This window comes from Arvicola amphibius, chromosome 11 (genome assembly GCF_903992535.2).
Source record: "Arvicola amphibius chromosome 11, mArvAmp1.2, whole genome shotgun sequence".
NCBI lineage: Eukaryota > Metazoa > Chordata > Mammalia > Rodentia > Cricetidae > Arvicola > Arvicola amphibius.
The window spans coordinates 21,182,253-21,201,380 of NC_052057.2; the positions used below are offsets into that span (position 1 = coordinate 21,182,253).

The window sequence follows — 19,128 nt, forward strand, 5'->3', positions numbered from 1 at the left end:
CATTTCTTCTGAAATCTATAATGACAAAGGTGCCCACTTGCTCCATTTAGTCACTACATGGCTAGAAGTCATGGCTAGAGCAATACGACAAGATTTTTAAAAAGGGATACAGACCGGAAATGAAAAAGGGAAACTATGCTTACTTGTAGGCAACATGATCCTATACTTAAAAACCTTCAAGACTCCACCAGAAAATGCTTAAACCTAAAGAACATTTTCCACAAAGTAACAGGACACACACACACACACACACACACACACACACACCAAAAAAATCAGTAGCTTTTCTATATACCAATAGCAAACTTGGCAAGAATGAGATAAGGAGGAAATTCCATTCATAATAGAAAGGGGGAAGAAAAGGTTAAAAGGCCAAAATCAATGAAATAATCTTTAAATTATATTACTAAGCCATCATAACATAACCAGGATGGTACTGGCACAAAAAATTGACATGCAATTATTGGAACAGAATAGAGGATCCAAAAATAAGCCCACACAGCTACAGCTGCCAAAAACATAAATCGGAGAAATGACCACCTCTTCAATGAATGGTGCTGGGAAAACTGTATTTCTATGTGTAGAAAAACAAAATCAGATCTGTTCTCTCTCTCTCTCTCTCTCTCTCTCTCTCTCTCTCTCTCTCTCTCTCTCTCTCAAAACTCAATTTAAAATGGATGAAACTTTTCATCAAGATGTAAGCATGAGGCAAGGACTTCTGAACAGGAGTCCAATAGCAGAGGATATAATCATTAGACTCAAGAAACAGCCTACAGAATGGAAAAAACATCCCTGCCAACTAGACACCAGACAAGGGATTGATAAATATAATAAAAAGCTGAAAAATGAAACACCAGTAAAATCAAATGATTCGCTCAATCAATGCATGAGCCAACAAACTAAATGAACAGTTCTCAAAAGAAGAAAAATACAAATGGCCAACAGGTACCTGTAAGTGTGTGTTTAACATTCTTAATCATTGAAGACATGCTAATTAAAATTTAAGGATCCTTTCTCATCAAACTCAAAATGATAAAATCAAGGGAACAAATAACAAATGCTGGCAAGGGGGTGGGAAACAAAGATCCCCTACTCACTGCTGACAGGAATGTAAATTTGGACAACCAATTTGTTGGCGTTTTGTTTTGTTTTTTGTTTTTTTCGAGAGACAAGGTTTCTCTGTAGCTTTGCTGTCTGTCCTGGAACTAGCTCGTGTAGACCAGGCTGACCTCAAACTCACAGAGATCCACCCGCCTCTGCCTCCAAGTGCTGGGATTAAAGGCGTGCGCCACCACTGCTCGGCTAATTTGACATGGATCTTCCTCAAAAACCTGATAATAGAGCCACTGAGATAGATGACCAGGCGAATGCATCTGCTGGTAAGGCTGACAACCTGTGTTCAATTGCCAGGAAATACAAGGTAGAAGGAGGGAACCAACTCCTTGGACCTCCATGTGTGTAGTAACAAGTTCACAGGTACCCGTGCATGAACACACTTAAACACACACACACAGATACATTAATTAAAGAAAACTGAAAAATGAATAACCATATGACCCAGTTAAACCATTACTGGATATACATCTCAATGATTCTAAGTCAACAATACTGAAATGCTTTGTGCAGTCATGTTTATGTCTGTACTGCTCAAAATCAAAAAATGTCAACAGACTAGACTTCCACCAACAGATGTACAAAATGGAACTTTATGAGGTGATAAGGAAAAATGAAATACTGACATATTCAAGAAAACTGATGTAATTGGAAATCCTAAATGAGTTAAGTCAGTCTCAGAAAAGCAAATAACATGTTTTCTCTCTTATGCAGAAACTTAAAATTACATGCGTATAAACACATGTGAGCATGTGTGTACAAGTGCATACATGCACAGATGTAAATCACAAAACTTGAAGAAGGATGAGATCAGTGTGAAGCAGGGAGGGTAACAAGATACATGTGATGGGAAGCAGAAGAGGGAACTAGCTGAGGGCACGATCAGCTATGGGGGCAGGGATAAAACAGTTGGGGAGAAAAAGAATGGGAGCAATGTACAGTGACACAAATGCATGGTGACGCCGCGGCAAAACCTACTGCTTTTTATTCTAACGTAAAACATTAGTGTAAGAAGAATTCTTTTCAGGGCCACAGAAATGACTTGGCAGATAAAGGCAGTTGCTGCCGAGCTTGACCATCTGAGTTCCATCCACAGGGCCCACGGTGATGGAAGGAGAGGAATGACTCACCTACACACACATCCTAGAGCACGCACACACCAACACATACAATAAATAAAAACAAAATGTAAATTTTGGTTTTAAAAAATGATTATGACTGTAATCCCAGCACTGGGGAGGCAGAAGCAGGAGGATTGCTCCTAATTCAAGCCCATCCAGGGCTACTTATATCAAGAACCTGTCCCCCCCCAAAAAATTTCTTTTTAATTTTAAATAAAGAGAATAAAATATTTTAAGATAATAAGAAACACTAAATACATGACAGTTTCATCAAACCAACAATAAAGACATCCTGGAGGCAACAAGGACAGTGTAGCTGTGATTCAGCTTTAACTGCCTACTTGACAAAACCTAAAATCACCTGAGAAGAATCTCAGTGAAGAACATCTATATGGATTATCTTGTAGGTAACAGAGAGGTCTTCCGAGAAGTTCACCTGTCTCATTTTTGGTGTGATATATATAAAACTTACCATTTCAAAAATAGCTTAGTAACTATATTTTTACTATCATGTACTAGATCAACTTCTTATATCTCTAGAGCCTTCTTATCCTGACAAAATGAAACCCACAGCCCTTAGCAACACTTATTCACTTCCTGTCAGAATTTGACACATAAGTAGAATCATCCAGCATGTCTTTGGTGACTGGCTCAGTTCACTGCATGTCTTAAACACTGATGCACTATAGAAGTATAAAATCTGCTTCCTTCTCAGGCTGATAGTGCCCCACGGCTTGTACACACCACATCTTGTTTACCTACTCATCCATTAACAAAAATTAAATCACTTCCATGTCTTGACTTATTAAGAAACATTTAATTGTTTCATCTTTTAGTTGGGTATGACAGATTGCCTTAGTTGTAAAAACAGAATTCCTCTGAGATTACAGCTGACTTTGTTCAACAGTCACTGGTCAGCCCAGACGGGAATGTTTGCTAAAACAGCATCCGCCCTGCCTCAAGGAAACAATTCACAAAGGAAAGACCACGGAGCTGCACATAGCCCCCAGAGCTGCATCAAGTTCCTCATTCCAAAGCCCCACACCTATAAAGGGTGCCCTTTGCAGACCCCTCCATTCTGATGGGAGAGGTTGTCCTTTGCCGTGCATGCTAATAAATGCAATCATGTGTGGAGGTTAGACTGTTCCTTTCTGCCTTGTCTCTTTCCTCTGGGCTCCAAATCTAATATGGTACATACCAGAAGTAGAACTGCAGGAACACTGACTTTTTGAGTATTAAACCATTTTCCACAGATGCTGAAGCCTGTTTACCCACCAGTAATGTCCAAGGGTTCCTATGATTTCTCATAGCTATAACACCTGCTGTTTGCTATTTTTGACACAGCTACCCTAGAGTGCACAGAGTGGTGGTTCTGGTTTGCATTTCTCTAAGAATTAGTAATGCTGAGCATCTCTTCTTGCACTGTATGCCCATTTGCACATCTTTGTGCACTCTTCTCATTTTAATCAAACTCTACTGCTGTTGTTGAGTTATAGGGGTACTGACACACTTTAAATATCAAGCCTTGCCTAGTATAGGACTGAAATATATGTTCTCCCATTAGGTGCATTATTTTTTCACTGTGTAAAAAGTAGACAAGTCCTTCAATACACAAACACTTTTAATGTTTATGGATGCCAACTCCCCTATTTTTGATTTTATTACCTTTGTTTTTGGTGTCATACATAAGAAATCCAATGATGCAAACCTTTTCCCTGATTTCTTTATATATTATTTCTATTTTTAGATGTTGAACACATTTTTTGCTAATTTTTACATTAAACAGTAATATAACTTGTTTGGAAAACACTTTCTTGATCATGACTGAGAAGTGACATACCATGCAATGATTCACAAACTTCTTACAAGTCAAAGGACAACCAATAGGTTAAAATAGACAAGAAGAAAAGATGGGGGAGAGATGCTAACAAACACACACTTCATAGTTCTCTCAATGCCACTATTGTCAACTATATCAGAGGCTGTCAACCTCAGCAAAGAACCACACAGAAAACAAGAAATGAACAATTGACAATGGAACTTTTTTCAGGGGTTTTGAAATCTTTAGCACTAGGGAACATAGCAGAAAATTCTGGGTTTTGTGGTTATCAAAACATGCACCATGTTTCAGAGCATGTCTCCTAAACCAGAATGTTTTATTTTTACGATGTTTCCACACAAATGTGAATGCTATCACTATAGCTGGCACTGAGAGAAACTTGACTTCATGATAGCTCTGTGTTAACGATCTGATGGGAATGTTACTCCCCCTAACCCTCTACACAGCCTTTAAAACAGAACAGGAGAAAGTGACTTGAATGTGCTGTCACTCTTTTAGGGGACAGAACTTCTACATACAAGAACTAGGAACTAACGCACTGAAAAGCGAACAAATCTGCTTACGCATGGTTCCTACCTTCACCCCTCATTCTTTAATTTTTGTACAGTTCTTAGATGGAAACCAATAATGCGGCCGATGATCTACAAGGAGTGTGGGTGTATAAACGTGGGCTCTTTCACGCTGTGGTCATGGTGGCAGACTGTCACACACCAGGCCGTGTTACATCATCGCCATCGGCACACGCTGCTTCTTTACATTGACTTTAGTTATGTGTATGTGGGGAGAGGTGGACCTGAGCGCAGGAGCCCGCACTCAGGGAGGCAAAAGACATCAGATCACCATGGAGCTAGTTACAGGGAGTCACAAGCCACAGGAAGTGAGTGCAGCCTATGGTCAGGCCCGGAAACCAGCTTCACAGTGTTTCTCCAGCTATGTTCTTGACTTCCTTTCCTGGATGCCAGGCCCACCGTGGCAAGTGTTTGCAGTCAGTTTACACATCTCCCATGAGTTACTCCTTTAATCTGCTTTTTTAAATGCTCACTTCTTCCTGTCTTAATTTTTAATTCTCATTTTTACTGTTTAGTGTCCTTATTTTCTGAAAGAATATGTACTTGTTGGGACTAATGAGTCCTGGCCTTGAACTACTCCTCCCTGCTAGAACCTTCTAATTGAAGTTACTAGAAGCTGTGCCTAGCTTTAAGGATCAGAGGATGGAATTTTCACCTGCTGGCCATTGACTGCAGTGTATTTAAGCCTCCATGGTGCTATTAAAGATGGGTTTTTTGATACCAGTGACTGAAGGTCTGCGTGTCGGTCTGTCTCTGCGTGAGTATTCTCAACCTCTAGCCCCTTTCCTGAAGCTCGCGAACTGGGGTCTAGCGCACAGAGCGCAGGCCGGGGCTGAGATTCCGGCAGGCACTTCTCAAGTACATCACTATTTACGTTACAGATGTGCAAACAGTGCTTGACAAACCGGATGCTTGGCATTTGTAAAACAAATCACACAACACTTCTCCTTATACCATCTTCAACAAAACCTCTAAACGTGACGACCGGTTTACCTCTCTTTAAAAAGTCCTAAGACTTTAACATTAAACTTGTCTTAAGGCTCAATAGGAGAGCAGCTGCCTACCATGGGCCTCAAAGAGGCACTGACTCCCCAGTACCACCAAACATTAATAAAAATCCTGTTTTCATTAAAACCAGGGTGTGGTGGTTTCAACAGTAGTCCCAGCTACTCAGTGGAATTCAAGACTAACATAGGCAGCACAGGGAGATGCTGTCTCAAAAAGATTCCTAAGTGACAAATGTCTTATGCATATATTAGAAATACACACAAATATACATACATTGAGTACTATGGAGGCTGGAGAGATGGCTGAGCAGCTAAAAGCAGCTGTTAACCTTGCAGAGGACCCAGGCTTGGATGCCAGCATCCATGTCAGCTGGCTCACAAACCTCTTCCGGTTTCCCTCTTCTGGCCTCTGAAGGTGCCTGCACATACGTGGTATGCATCTTTATACTGTGTCACACACACATACATACAAAATAAATAATTCTTTAACTATTATGAAACAATAAGATAATCTAATAGATTAGAATGCTAACTCTGGGCAATGGGTCTTTATATCATTTTCAGTTTGTTCTTCACACTTATTTACATGCTTCAGAAAAAAAATTCTAGAGTCTATTAATTTATGATGGTACCTGCTTTTAATCCCAGCATTTAAGAGACAGAGGCAAGTTGACCTCTGTGAGTTTCAGGCCACTCTGGCCTACATAGGAAGTTACAGGATAGCCAAGGCTACATCATAGATGCTGTCTCAAAAACTATCAAAATGATGATGATAGTTCAGGTATGTGGCTGCTGGTAGGCTGTGCGTACTCCATGGAGGTCCTGTACCCATGCGCCAGCAGGCAGCATGAACTGTCAGTGAATTTACAAACAGAAAGGACATGAGGGAGAAGAAGGACCTGTTGGGGGAGTTCTATGGGGAATAAGAGGAAGGCTTGGGGTGAATATAATCATGCATGAAATGGTCATGAATAAATAAAAATATTTTAATACTTTTAAAAATAAAGAAAAGGGCAGATCTTGAGAAGAAAATTAATTTTTTTTCAATATAAGCACTCAATTGCACATAAAATATTCCCTTTTTAAGATTACTTATTTTTATGTATATATGTGAGTGCTTGCATATATACACATACTGTTGCTGCCCATCAAGGCCCGAAGTGGGTATGAGATGTCCTGGAACTAGAATTACAGGCTATGAGAGGGTTGAATGAGATATGTCCCCCCCCAAAACTGTGGGCATTTTAACCCAGTTGGTGGCACTGTTTGAGGAGGTTTCTAAGTCTAAATAAACCCTTCTTCTATAAGATGCTTCTGACCATCGTGTCTGATCACAGCAGTAGAAAAGTAGCTAATACATTGACAGCAATAAGCTCTCATACGAGTGAGTTATGGGTACTAGGAACTAAACTTAGGTCCTCTGCAACTGCACAAGGGCTGAGCCGCTACCCTGGCTCTGCTCCCAAAATATTCTATCCCATGCAGCAGCTTTAACAATGAGTATGATTGCCATAAAGTGAAAAAGCAGCAGGCATGTGCCTCAGTAGACAATACATCTCAATCAGCTACAGCCCATAGCTTAGTTAACTGTGATGCTGTGGTTGCTAGCATTCAGTCCCAACTGGCAAATGGCTCAGCACTGTCCTTGGACCCAAAGGTAAACCAAACTGAATAACAAAAACAAACAAATAAACCTCAATTTTTTAAGCATCCTGGAACTATTCCAGGTACCAATACCAATTTTGTAGCAGCAGGGAGCTATATCAGGAAACAAGGACCGTATAATATGCTAAACTATGGTATAAGTATAAAGATCTACATTACAGAGGCAGGAGAGTAGAAAGCCTATGTGGCTTGAGAAACTGCTGAGAATAATGGACATGTTTGTCAACTTCATTATAGTAGCTGTTTCATAGCTATGGAAATGTCAGTGTTTATCAGAATTTATACTCAATATCTGCAAGGTTTTTCAATCAACTAGTCAAAATTCTGTTTTTAATATTGTGAAAAAGATGGCTAGAAATGGTCCTTAATCCCAGCACTCAGGAGGCAGAGGCAGGAAGATCTGACAGTACACACCTGTAAATTCCAGCAATCAGGAAGATGAAGGAAACACCAAAATTCATATAGCTTACCCCAGATACTGAAATACCATTTCAAAAGAAAAAAAAAGCCAGCAGCAGTGGGACACCTATAGTCTAAGAAGCTGGGAAGCAGAGGCAGGTGAACTCTATGAGTTCAAGGCCAGCCTAGCCTACACAAAAAGTTCCAGGTCAGCTAGTACTACTTACTAAGGCCCTGTCTTAAAAAAAAAAAAAAAAAAAAAAAAAAAAAAAACAGAAAGAAGGAAAGGGGCAAGTTTCCATATTAGCAATGAATTCTTAGAAATAACATCAAAAGCACGAGTAAAAAAGATATAAATTGGGCTCCTCAAAATTGAAAACTTTTGTGTATCAAAGAACATTATTGAGATATTAACCACATACAAAGGGAAAGAAAATCTGTACATCTGTATATCTGATAAGGATTTAATACCTGGAGTACAGAAAGGAGCTGGAGAGAGGGCTCAGCTGTTAAGACTGCTTACTGCTCTCTCGGAGGACCAGGATTCAGTTCCAGGTTCCCAACATCCTCCTCAGACAGCTCACCAACACTCTCTTCTATCCTCCAAGGGGACCCACACTCTCTTCTATCCTCCAAGGGGACCCACACACAGATACACAATAAAAACAAAATAAATTTCAACATATACAAACCACATTTTTGTTGTTGTTGTTTTTGTTGTCTGAAACAGGGTTTCTCTGCGTAGCTCTAGCTGTCCTGGAATTCGCTCTGCAGACCAGGCTGGCCTCAAACTCAGAGATCTGCCTACCTCTGCCTCCTGAGTGCTGGAATTAAACATTTTGCCACCATTGCCTGGCCATATAAACCACTTTTTAAAAATTCAGTATCAAAAAGATAATTTTTAAGAGACAAAGAACTAAATTAACAAGTCTTCAAGAAAACGTGCAAATGGCAAATAAGTGCATGAAAGATGCTCAAGGTCATTGGTGACAGGGTGACACAAATCAAAATCATGAGTAGGGCTGGGCATAGATAGTGGCACATACCTTTAATTCCAGCACTTGGGAAGCTGACAGAGTTCTGAAAGTTTGAGACTAACCTCATCTACATAGCAAGCTCCAGGTATAGTGAGACCATGCCTCAAACAAACAAATAAACAAAAACCATAGGTAGGTACCACTCACAAGAGTAACAATAATAATTTTTAAGAGAAAAAATAGGAAGCTGGAGAAGAATCAGTAGATAAAGTCCTTGCTGCCACACAAATATAAAGATTGAGTTCAGATACCCAGCACTCGGAAAGTTGGTCGTGGTGTGCACAGCTGTCACCCCAGTGCTGAGGAGACAGAAACAGGAGGACCCTGGGGCTTATGACCAACGTGGCTTGCTGAACCAGTGAGCTACTGATTAGACTGTCTCAAAATTTAATGTAGAAAGAGACTAAGGAAGACACCCAGCATCACACACACTCACTCTCGAACATATGCATACATATGCACGGGCATACACCAGACAGACAAACACCAAACTGAAAAATAGAAAAAGAAAGAGGAACTGTTACAAAGACACGGAAGAATTCTTACCCTCACCCTCTGCCAATGTAAATATCGGCTATTCTAGACACTATGGAAGACAGTTACGCAGGTTCCCTAAAAACCTAGACACAGGCTTACCATAAGCAATTCCAGTCTTGTTACAAAGAAATAAAAACTGGTACCCAAACACATCCTCATTGATGAATGCTAACAGAAACACTAAACACAACAGGCAAAGGGTTAAAACAATTCAAATATCCATAAATGACTGAAGAAATTGTGTTTGTAGAGGAATATTACACAGGAGTTTAAATGTGCTAGTACATGTTACTATACGTCAGTAAGTGAATGCCACTAAGTCACAATCATATAACATTTGATTCCCTATAAAATACCAGAGTAAGTAAATACATAAAAAGAAAAATAATTACTGGTTGATATGGCTAAGGGTATTAGGAAATAAAGAAAAGTCAAGCTGCTAATGGTATAGGATTTTTATTTTGAAATGGTGAGAACATTTCAAAACTAAACAACATTGAAATATACAAAATGCCACTGAACTGCTACTTTTTAAACAATTAGATCTTTTTGGTGTAAGGGGGGGCATTGTAAGTGTGTGGTGCATGCGTGTAAGTATGTTGGTATACAACATGTGCACACATATGTGGGGCCAGCAGAGGATATGTGTTCCTCTATCACTCTATGACGTACTGCCACAGACAGGGTCTCTCACTGAAGCAGAAGGTTGCCACCTCAACTAGAATGGCCAGCCAGCAAGCTCTCAGCATTAGCTCCTTATTCACAGCCTTGTCCAGCTTTTCATGCGGACGCTACAAGTTCGAACTCAGGTTCTCATGTGACAGGACAAGTGCTCTTATCCACTACATCACCTTCCCAATCCCTAAACAGTTAATTTGTTAGGTTAATATCAATTCTTACCCTGCCAAAAAAAAATCAATTAGTATTTATAATTCATGAGCATATAGTACTTTCTTTCGAAAGGTCAAATAGGGAAACTGTAAGACAAGTAACCAGATAAATCCAACATTGACAGGTGCTTTCTGTAAGAAGAGTTAAAGATCAATGACTGCTTTCTCTCCCAGGGCTCCGCGCAGAAACACTCACTTATCAGCTCATTAGAGCTCTTTCCCTCTGTTGAGATCCACTCCCTCTGCAAAGTTTAAGTGGATAGTTCAATCATTAAAAACTGAACTTGAACTAGACAACACTTAAGCAATAAAACATTAACACATTTCTAACTTCCTTAGAAATTATTCTCAAATTTTTACCCAACCAGAAGTTCTCATACATCAGTGAACAGAATTATCCCAAAATCTATTGCTCTTTCAATTATATAAATGTTGATATAAATATTTACATGTCTTAATGTACATATGTTTCATGATTATCAGTACCCTAAAAAAACATGATATTAACAATGTTTCTTAGACTTTGTCCTTAAAACACTGATTTCATCGACATCTATGATCACGATTGAAATAGCATAACCGTCTTCTTCCAGCCTCGCCCTCTTGTAAGAGGAAGGCAAAGTTACACACAAAAATGTCTCAACAAGTAGGAGGAGGAGGAGCACAAGAGAGAATAAAAGTAAATGAATATGCTCAAAGCATTTAATAAACATGAATGAAAATGTCATAATTAACATATGGTGGGAAAAAAGGAAATGCCTGATCATGCTATGAGCTGTGTAAAATTCCTTGGCAGATCACACGGATGTCAAAGACAGTTTGTGACTACCTTGAGACTCTGCCCGGGAAATCTGCGTACACTCGCTCTCTCTGAACTCAGTCCCTTGCCATCCTCCATACTCCCTTCTTCTCACTGAAAACACTGTCCAGCAGCAGCCTCTCATTCTGCTTTGTTGGTACCACCACAAGGTAACCAAACTAACTGATCATCATTCTTGTGTTACCCCCTCATGCTAGGGATCCTTTTTCTTTAAACGTCTTCAGATTAGGAACTGACATTCTCTGATTCTGTATGTCTCGCATCTCATGCCAGGAAATAGCACAAGGGACCAGTGTACAAAGGTAAACATGAAAAGCTAAGGAACCACTATGGCCTAGCACTGAAGCTCAATGGGAAGCACTACAACTCCTTCTCCTCTGACAACTGTATAGTAACTACATTTTACCCTGTTTTAAAATGTGCACAGCAGTCATTAGCAAATAGCACCAAAACATAATGTAGATTTGGTAAAAATCCACTCTTAAACCTATGTCATTAACCAAAAGCAGTTATTTAGCTTCATTTGTATGCAAAGGAAGTTTATAATTAGCTATTTTATCTATGTTAGTAAAGCAAAATATTAATGCAACATTTTTGCAAGACATCTCAAAAGCTGATTTTTAAGCTAAAAAATTCCCATTACCTTACCAATGAGAAAATTAATTGGAAGGTAAAAAAAATCATTATTGTTAGTGAACAATAATACCCAGGTTACTTTAATGTTGAAGCTTTTGTTTCCAACAACCTTATTTCTATTAGTCTCCTAGATCAGCAGAAATACAATTCACAGCAGGTCTCTCTTTGTTCATCTAGCAAATGCACAGTCCTTAATACTTACTGCACTACAAATTTCCTTCAAAGCCTGCTCCCTGCCTGGCACAGCCTCTTCCTGTCTATCATGAACACTTAATGTACACTTATATTTGCATGCATTAAGAGCTTTCTGACTTTAAACCGTTTGTCTCAAAGGAGATAACAAAAGCAAAGTTGGAGACAGAACAATTTACCATTCAACATACATATAACCCTTGGCACTGTTCAAAGGGTAAGACATTGTAGTGGGAGGGGGGACATGGAGAGAGGGGAGGAAACATAAGAAAGACATGATCCCTTCCTTCAGAGTGCTCCTCACAACCCACCAGGATCTGGTATCGTTATCTTATCTGCTTACGTAGTATGGCTTGAACATACAGTAGAAAAAAAATCTAATTACCATTATAAAAAGGTACCCATTTCTCCCACAAAAAGGCCAACTTCAGAAGGACAGGGCTCCTGTCCCTTCAGTTAAGTGATGCTGACTGAGTGCCTAGCACATGACAATGAAGGGACTGAATGAATAAATACTTGCTGGGTGAAAGGATGCCGCGTAAAAGAAGAAAGCCATGCAAGCAGCGGAGTTCAAATACTGTTTCTACTGAGATGACATATGTGCAGGCCTGCTCTCTCTCCAAGCTCACCAGCAAACACACTTTTGTTTGACTGGCCACTTACTCAGGCCTAACATGACATCAGAGAACTAAAAATAATTCAGGGAGAAAGTTCACAGCATAATTTAAAATCAAGAAATTGCATGTAAGCCTAGAAATCTGCTTGCTAAGGGGAAAAAACCCTACAGGCCCTTCTATTACTTAGTCCTGAGCCCTTTCGATGTAAAGAGAGCTTTGAGATACTGCTCCTTCCTTCTTACCACAGGTCCCATTAGCGACAACACAAGCATCCCAATTACTCTCTACCACGTTTCACATATTGACTAATTTTCCAAACGACTCCGAATCAGAACTGTCATCATCGTCATTTCACAGACGGGGAAACTGAAGCCAGCGGATGGAAGGCAATGGGATTTACTCACAGGTCTTTACTCTGCCCGCCATCCCAGGTAGCCTTTCTACCCTTTGAAGTTCTTCCAGTGTGAACTTGGGTAGAAACAGAGTACACTCTGTAGTTGTGTCCATAAAGTCTCACCCCATCTCTGAATAAGGGTTTTGCTATAAGCAAGTCAAGTTAATCGACAAAGAAATAATTAGATCTAACATGGAAATGTTGCTGAGTCTTGCAGAATACAAAACTCAAAACATCTTCCAACATTCTTCGCGTGAGAATCTCTGGTCTCCAGTTTACTGTTCTGAGAAATGGGAGCCTTGTGTGTTTACACTTTTCCTGCCGCCCCAGAACACTAATGAGACATGCTACAGGAAAACGGTCAGCGCATTCGTACTAAGTGGGGAACTCTCAGGCCTGAGTCATTTCCAGCACCCCAGAGAGGAACGGCAGTTTGGGCCATTTCCTCGTGGTGTGAGCCTCACTCCTCAGCTCATGGAATAGCTTCCGGTATCCATTTTACCTTTGCATTGCTGAGCATCTTCTCCACTAAATGTCTTCATCGTAATCAACACCCCCCAGATCTGCCCAAAGCCATGTCCATTCCCAATGCTATTCTGAACATGTCAAACCTATCCTTCGTTACAACCTCCACATTCTGTCTCCACTCTATGGAACTCCTACCTCAGGCTTCCACTTCTCCACTGGACCTCTGTTCCCAAATTAATGTTCAAAAAAGAGGGATTTGTCACAACTAAAAGCCAAATGCTCAAGTCCAAATGGATCAAAGACCTCAACATAAAGCCAGCCACACTGAACCTTATAGAAGAGAAAGTGGGAAGTACACTTGAACGCATTGGCACAGGGAACCACTTCCTAAATAGAACCCCAGTAGCACAGACACTGAGAGAAACAATAAATGGGACCTCCTGAAACTGAAAAGCTTCTGTAAAGCAAAGGACATGGTCAACAAGACAAAACAACAGCCCACAGAATGGGGAAAGATCTTCACTAACCCCACATCAGACAGAGGTCTGATCTCCAAAATATACAAAGAACTCAAGAAATTGGACACCAAAAGATCACATAATCCAATAAAAAAAAATGGAGTACAGACCTAAAAGAGAACTCTCAACAGAGGAATCTAACATGGCTGAAAGACACTTAAGGAAATGTTCAGCATCCTTAGTCATCAGAGAAATGCAAATCAAAACAACTCTGCGATTCCATCTTATACCTGTAAGAATGGCCAAGATCAAAACCACTGATGACAACTTATGCTGGAGAGGTTGTGGGGAAAGAGGAACACATCTGCATTGCTGGTGGGAATGCAAGCTGGTACAGCCCCTTTGGATGTCAGTGTGGCGATTTCTCAGAAAATTAAGAAAAATTCCTCAAGACCCAATAATATCACTTTTGAGTATATATCCAAAGGATGCTCAATCATGCCACAAGGACATGTGCTCAACTATGTTCATAGCAGCTTTGTTTGTCATAGCCAGAACCTGGGAACAACCTAAATGCCCCTCGACCAAAGAACGGATAAGAAAAATGTGGTACATTTACACAGTGGAGTACTACACAGCAGAAAAAATAACGACAGCTTGAATTTTGCAGGAAAATGGATGGAACTAGAAAACATTATTTTGAGTGAGGTAACCCAGACACAGAAAGACAATTATCACATGTACTCACTCATAGGTGGTTTTGAAACATAAAGCAAAGAAAGCCAGCCTACAAACCACAATCCCAGAGAACTTAGACAACAATGAGGACACTGAGAGACTTACATAGATCTAATCTACATGGGAAGTAGAAAGTAGAAAAAGACAAGATCTTCTGAGTAAATTGGGAGCATGGGGACCTTGGGGGAGGACTGAAGAGTGGAGGGGAGGGGAGAGGCAGGGAGGGGAGCAGAAAAAAAATGTAGAGCTCAATAAATATCAATAAAATAAATAAATAAAAAGTCAAATGCAAAATCCTTAGTCTGGCATTTGAGGGTCTTCACACTCTACCACTTCTCTTCATTCGGCTGTTCCTTAAATATACGACATTAGCAAATGTTCTCTTTCTCTAAACCTCTGCCTTGATGATGTCCTCCTAGGGTCTGTTGTCTCCCCTGCTCCTCCATTTACTATCAGTTAAGCAAAGAGTCACATCCTCAATGTAAGAACAAGCCTGAGGCTCATCATTAGCTAAACACATTCTCTCTAAGGATTTACAAACTGTCCCAGTGCCCAAGCATTATGAGTAAGGAGTTAAGCAAACTATCCAAGGTCACCAGCAAGTCAAAACTCACATACCCAAGAGTAGTCTATGGGGCATTATGACGTGTGTAGTGTATACATGTGTACACATGTGCATACACTTATGAGGTCAGAAAGGGAATTTGGGTATCCTTTATCCGTCTACAGTTCTACACCTTATTTCCTCAAGAAAGGGTCTTTTACTCTGGTTTTTTGCTAGCCTGATGGCCAGCCAGCCCCAGTCATCTTCCCGTTTCCCACCATCTCCCAAGGCTGGGGTTACAGGTGTGGACCTCTCTCAGATTCTTCGCATGGGTGCTACGATCTACACTAACGTCTTCATGCTTATGTAGCACATGCTCTTTACCCACCGAACCCCCTTCTTAGTCTCATGCCGTGCATTTTTTAAGGAATGCCATACAGAGACTGGCTTTATATAGTGGATGCCAAATCGATCTCTTCCCCTACAGGCATGAACTCGTGTCGGTGCCTTAGCTTCTTGCCTGTAAGAATGGTACATATTCTCATCTGTAAGAACGGTACATATTCTCGTCTGTAAGAACGGTACATATTCTCGTCTGTAAGAACGGTATATATTCTCGTCTTTAAGAACGGTACATATTCTCGTCTGTAAGAACGGTACATATTCTCGTCTGTAAGAACGGTACATATTCTCGTCTGTAAGAACGGTACATATTCTCGTCTGTAAGAACGGTACATATTCTCGTCTGTAAGAACGGTATATATTCTCGTCTGTAAGAATGGTACATATTCTCGTCTGTAAGAACGGTACATATTCTCGTCTGTAAGAACGGTACATATTCTCGTCTGTAAGAACGGTACATATTCTCGTCTGTAAGAACGGTATACATAACTAAGCACAGAGGAGACGGCTCAGCAATGCTTTCTGCTCCTCCAGAAAACCTGAGTTTGGTTCCCAGCTCCTACATCAGGTGGCTCACAGCCAGCTTAACTCAAGCCTCAGGTACCCAACACCTTCGGCAGGCCTCCACAGTCACCCACATACATGTGTCATACACTCACACAGACACACATAGACAAAATAAAAAATATATATAAGTTGAAATAATTTAGCCAGACAAGATGGCACATGCCTTTAATCCCTGAACTAGGGAGGCAGAGGTAGGAAGAGTTCTGTGAGTTTGAGGCCAGCAAAGTCTACATAGTGAAATCTCCACCATCACCTAAAATAATAATAATAATTTTTTAATGTTAAAGATGTATTTGGGCCAGCAAGATGACTCAGAGGGTAAAGACACTTGCTGCCAAACATGAAGACATGGATTGGACTCTGGGTCATAAGTCATACAAAAAGAGCATCTCCCACAAGCTGTCCTCAGCCTCCGCATGTGCACTGTGAGTATATGTGTGCACACATACAAAAAATAATTTTGTCATAATTGTACTATCTACCACACTAATGAATTTGAGAGTTGTATGTGATAATACAAACTAATTAGAAATCTATTGACCCCATTATGCTTTGTTATTTGTATACTAGGACATATAAATTTTGACACTAGCAATCACATACTTTCATTCTTCTCAAATCAACCTTTGTGCAGTGCAAAATCTTTATAAAAGCTTAATTCTGGCTGGGTGGTGGTGATACACACCTTTAATGCCAGCACTCAGGAGGCAGAGGCAGGTGAATCTTTGTGAGTTCAAGACCAGCCTGGTCTACAAAGTGAGCTCCAGGAGAGGCTCCAAAGCTACACAGAGAAACCCTGCCTTGAGAAACTTAACAATGTTTATTAAGTGCCTTCCTCTTTTCATGTTGCAGGAAACCACCACACCAGCACCACAAGGCGATACTAACTCAAACAGTGGAAATCACTGTTTTGGTTTACTCATTGGCTTTCAGCTATACATTATTAATTCCTAATTTTAAGATGTCCAGAGCCATAATTTTTATTGTAAAACCCAACTATTTTTTAGTTAATGCTGGCATATGTATACCATAATATTTTCATCAAGCCAGCTAAAACCTATTCGTAATAAAACTACAAAGCCAGTCTACGCCTGCCCCTAGAGTCAACCCCTACTCCACCCTCACTTTGCTTAATTAGTGCCTGAAATCTGATAAAAACCTGTTCGTCTCAGATGTAGAAACACCAAAGGAAGTAAGCTGCATGCTAGTCACATGGGTCCTCCAAAATCCTTAAAGAAATAGCAAGGATAAATGAGAAATTAGCCCCGAACCCTCCCATAATCAACTTCCCTAACCATGGTTGCTGCACACATGATTTACAATGCCCATCAAGACCTCATGCTGACTTCAGAGCAAAGCACACACCCGCTGCTAGGAGAACCATCATTCCTTACACAGAGAAAACTGTGGGTTCTGCACAATCAATTCAATGAAGCTGAACTACATTACACGATGGGTTTCACTTCATTTCATCTTCACAACTTTCCCACTTTTTCACTTTTTAACTTTTGCTTATTGTGTGTGTTTGACTTGGGAGGGAAGACACACACTACAGGGTTCATGTGGAGGGCGGAGGGCAGTTTGCCGAATCTGTTCTCCACTTCCACGTCTACAAGGGTTCTAGAAAATCTAATTCGGGTCACTGGGCTTGCACAGCAAGCTCTCCTACTCAGTGAAACATCTCCCCAGCCCTTTCCATATTTATTGATGTCCCAAAACACAAGGGGTAAAGTCTAGTCTGACTCCCCAGTTTGCAACCTGTCTTTTGAAATATTTGTTTTCCCCCAAATCTACAATAATACATTCTACAGCTTCCTCTTGTCACACATTTTTTAAAAAAAAAAATTGAAACTGACTTTCTATAAATTAAAAAAAAAATCAATTCATGAAACCCTGTGGCTCTGCACTCAACTCAAGTCCAGCTGTGCTCCCCTAAAACGGTGTTATCTTTTTGACCCATTAAAAACTATCTTTAAACAAGGTTTGATGGCCCAGTAATTCCAGTACTCGGTAGGCTGAGACAGAAGCGTAGCCAGTTTGAGGTCCGTCTGGGTTACACAGAGATCCTGTCTCAAATAAACAAACCATGACCCTATGACAGATAAAACCTCTCAAGCGCTCTTCCGGAAATTTGCAAACGGCCTGTTTCTACTGGCTCTTTGGAGGCGCGACAAACTTTACTGTATTGGATCAGAAAGCGCAGCTGTCTTCTAGTCACTGCTGAAAGGAATGCAGATTCCACTGTAACTGCTGCATCACTAGGCGAACAGTAACACCGGGGCAGGTTTGGGGGGCAGACGTCAGCCCACAGCAGCTGCCCACGGTGCTGAAAGTGAGGATAAAACGGGAGTTGCGGAAATTAACTACTGCCAGATTAGGACAAAACACAGCCATTTACCAAAAGCCAGCAGAGAACATGCAGCAGAGGCTACCAAAGTTGTTTCCCTCTGGGGGGACAGATCAATTCATAAGCGTCCTTGCCGAAGTTCAAACTTCAAAAATTGGGCGGGGGAGGGGGGTGAGGGGTGTGTAGCTCTAGCAAGGTCACGTCTAAGCCTGAAAGCTGAGCTTTTAGGGAAGGAAGGGGGCAGAGGAGGGAGGCGGTGAGAAAGGAAGAGAGCGATCGCATTTTTTTTCTTCTTTTTTTTCAAAGACAAAACTGGCCCGGGAGAATTTTCTCCGAAGACTTAAGAGTCAAGTGCTGGGTCAAGGGAAGTCTTCCAGGCCACAGGCACTTCTGGAAGGGAACGTGGGAAGCAAAATCCACGACCCGACAACTTCAGACCGACAAGCCCGCTGAACGGGGCGCTAAGAACCGGTGTCCCGCACGGGCGTGTACTGACACCGAAGGGCCCTACGAGTCCCCGCCGCGGGCCACCGCACCCAGGCCGGAGGGGGTGTGTTCTCCCGGCCAGGCCCGAGGACAACCCCCGCCCACCGCGGCCGAGCCACGCAGGCTCTTACCTGAAGTCCGGCCCCGGAACCCAGGCTCGCGGGCACCCGGGAGAAGTCGCTACCCGGACTTCATGACTGAGTATCCGCACCGAGCCCCTACCCAAGCGAGTCCTAGCAGGGACGACAACAGCGGGGCGAGCGGAAGTCCCGCCTCTCGCG

The 19,128-nt window shown here is 41.2% G+C and overlaps 1 protein-coding gene across 1 annotated transcript in view; it reads right to left on the reverse strand.

Moving 5' to 3' along the window:
* The window catches only part of Rnf13 (ring finger protein 13), a 72,832-nt gene extending 53,704 nt beyond the window's left edge, over positions 1-19,128 (reverse strand). The window contains exon 1 of the mRNA XM_038347002.1: positions 18,979-19,128. The gene's annotated coding sequence lies outside the window, so the exon portion shown is untranslated. The remainder of the gene's footprint in view (positions 1-18,978) is intronic.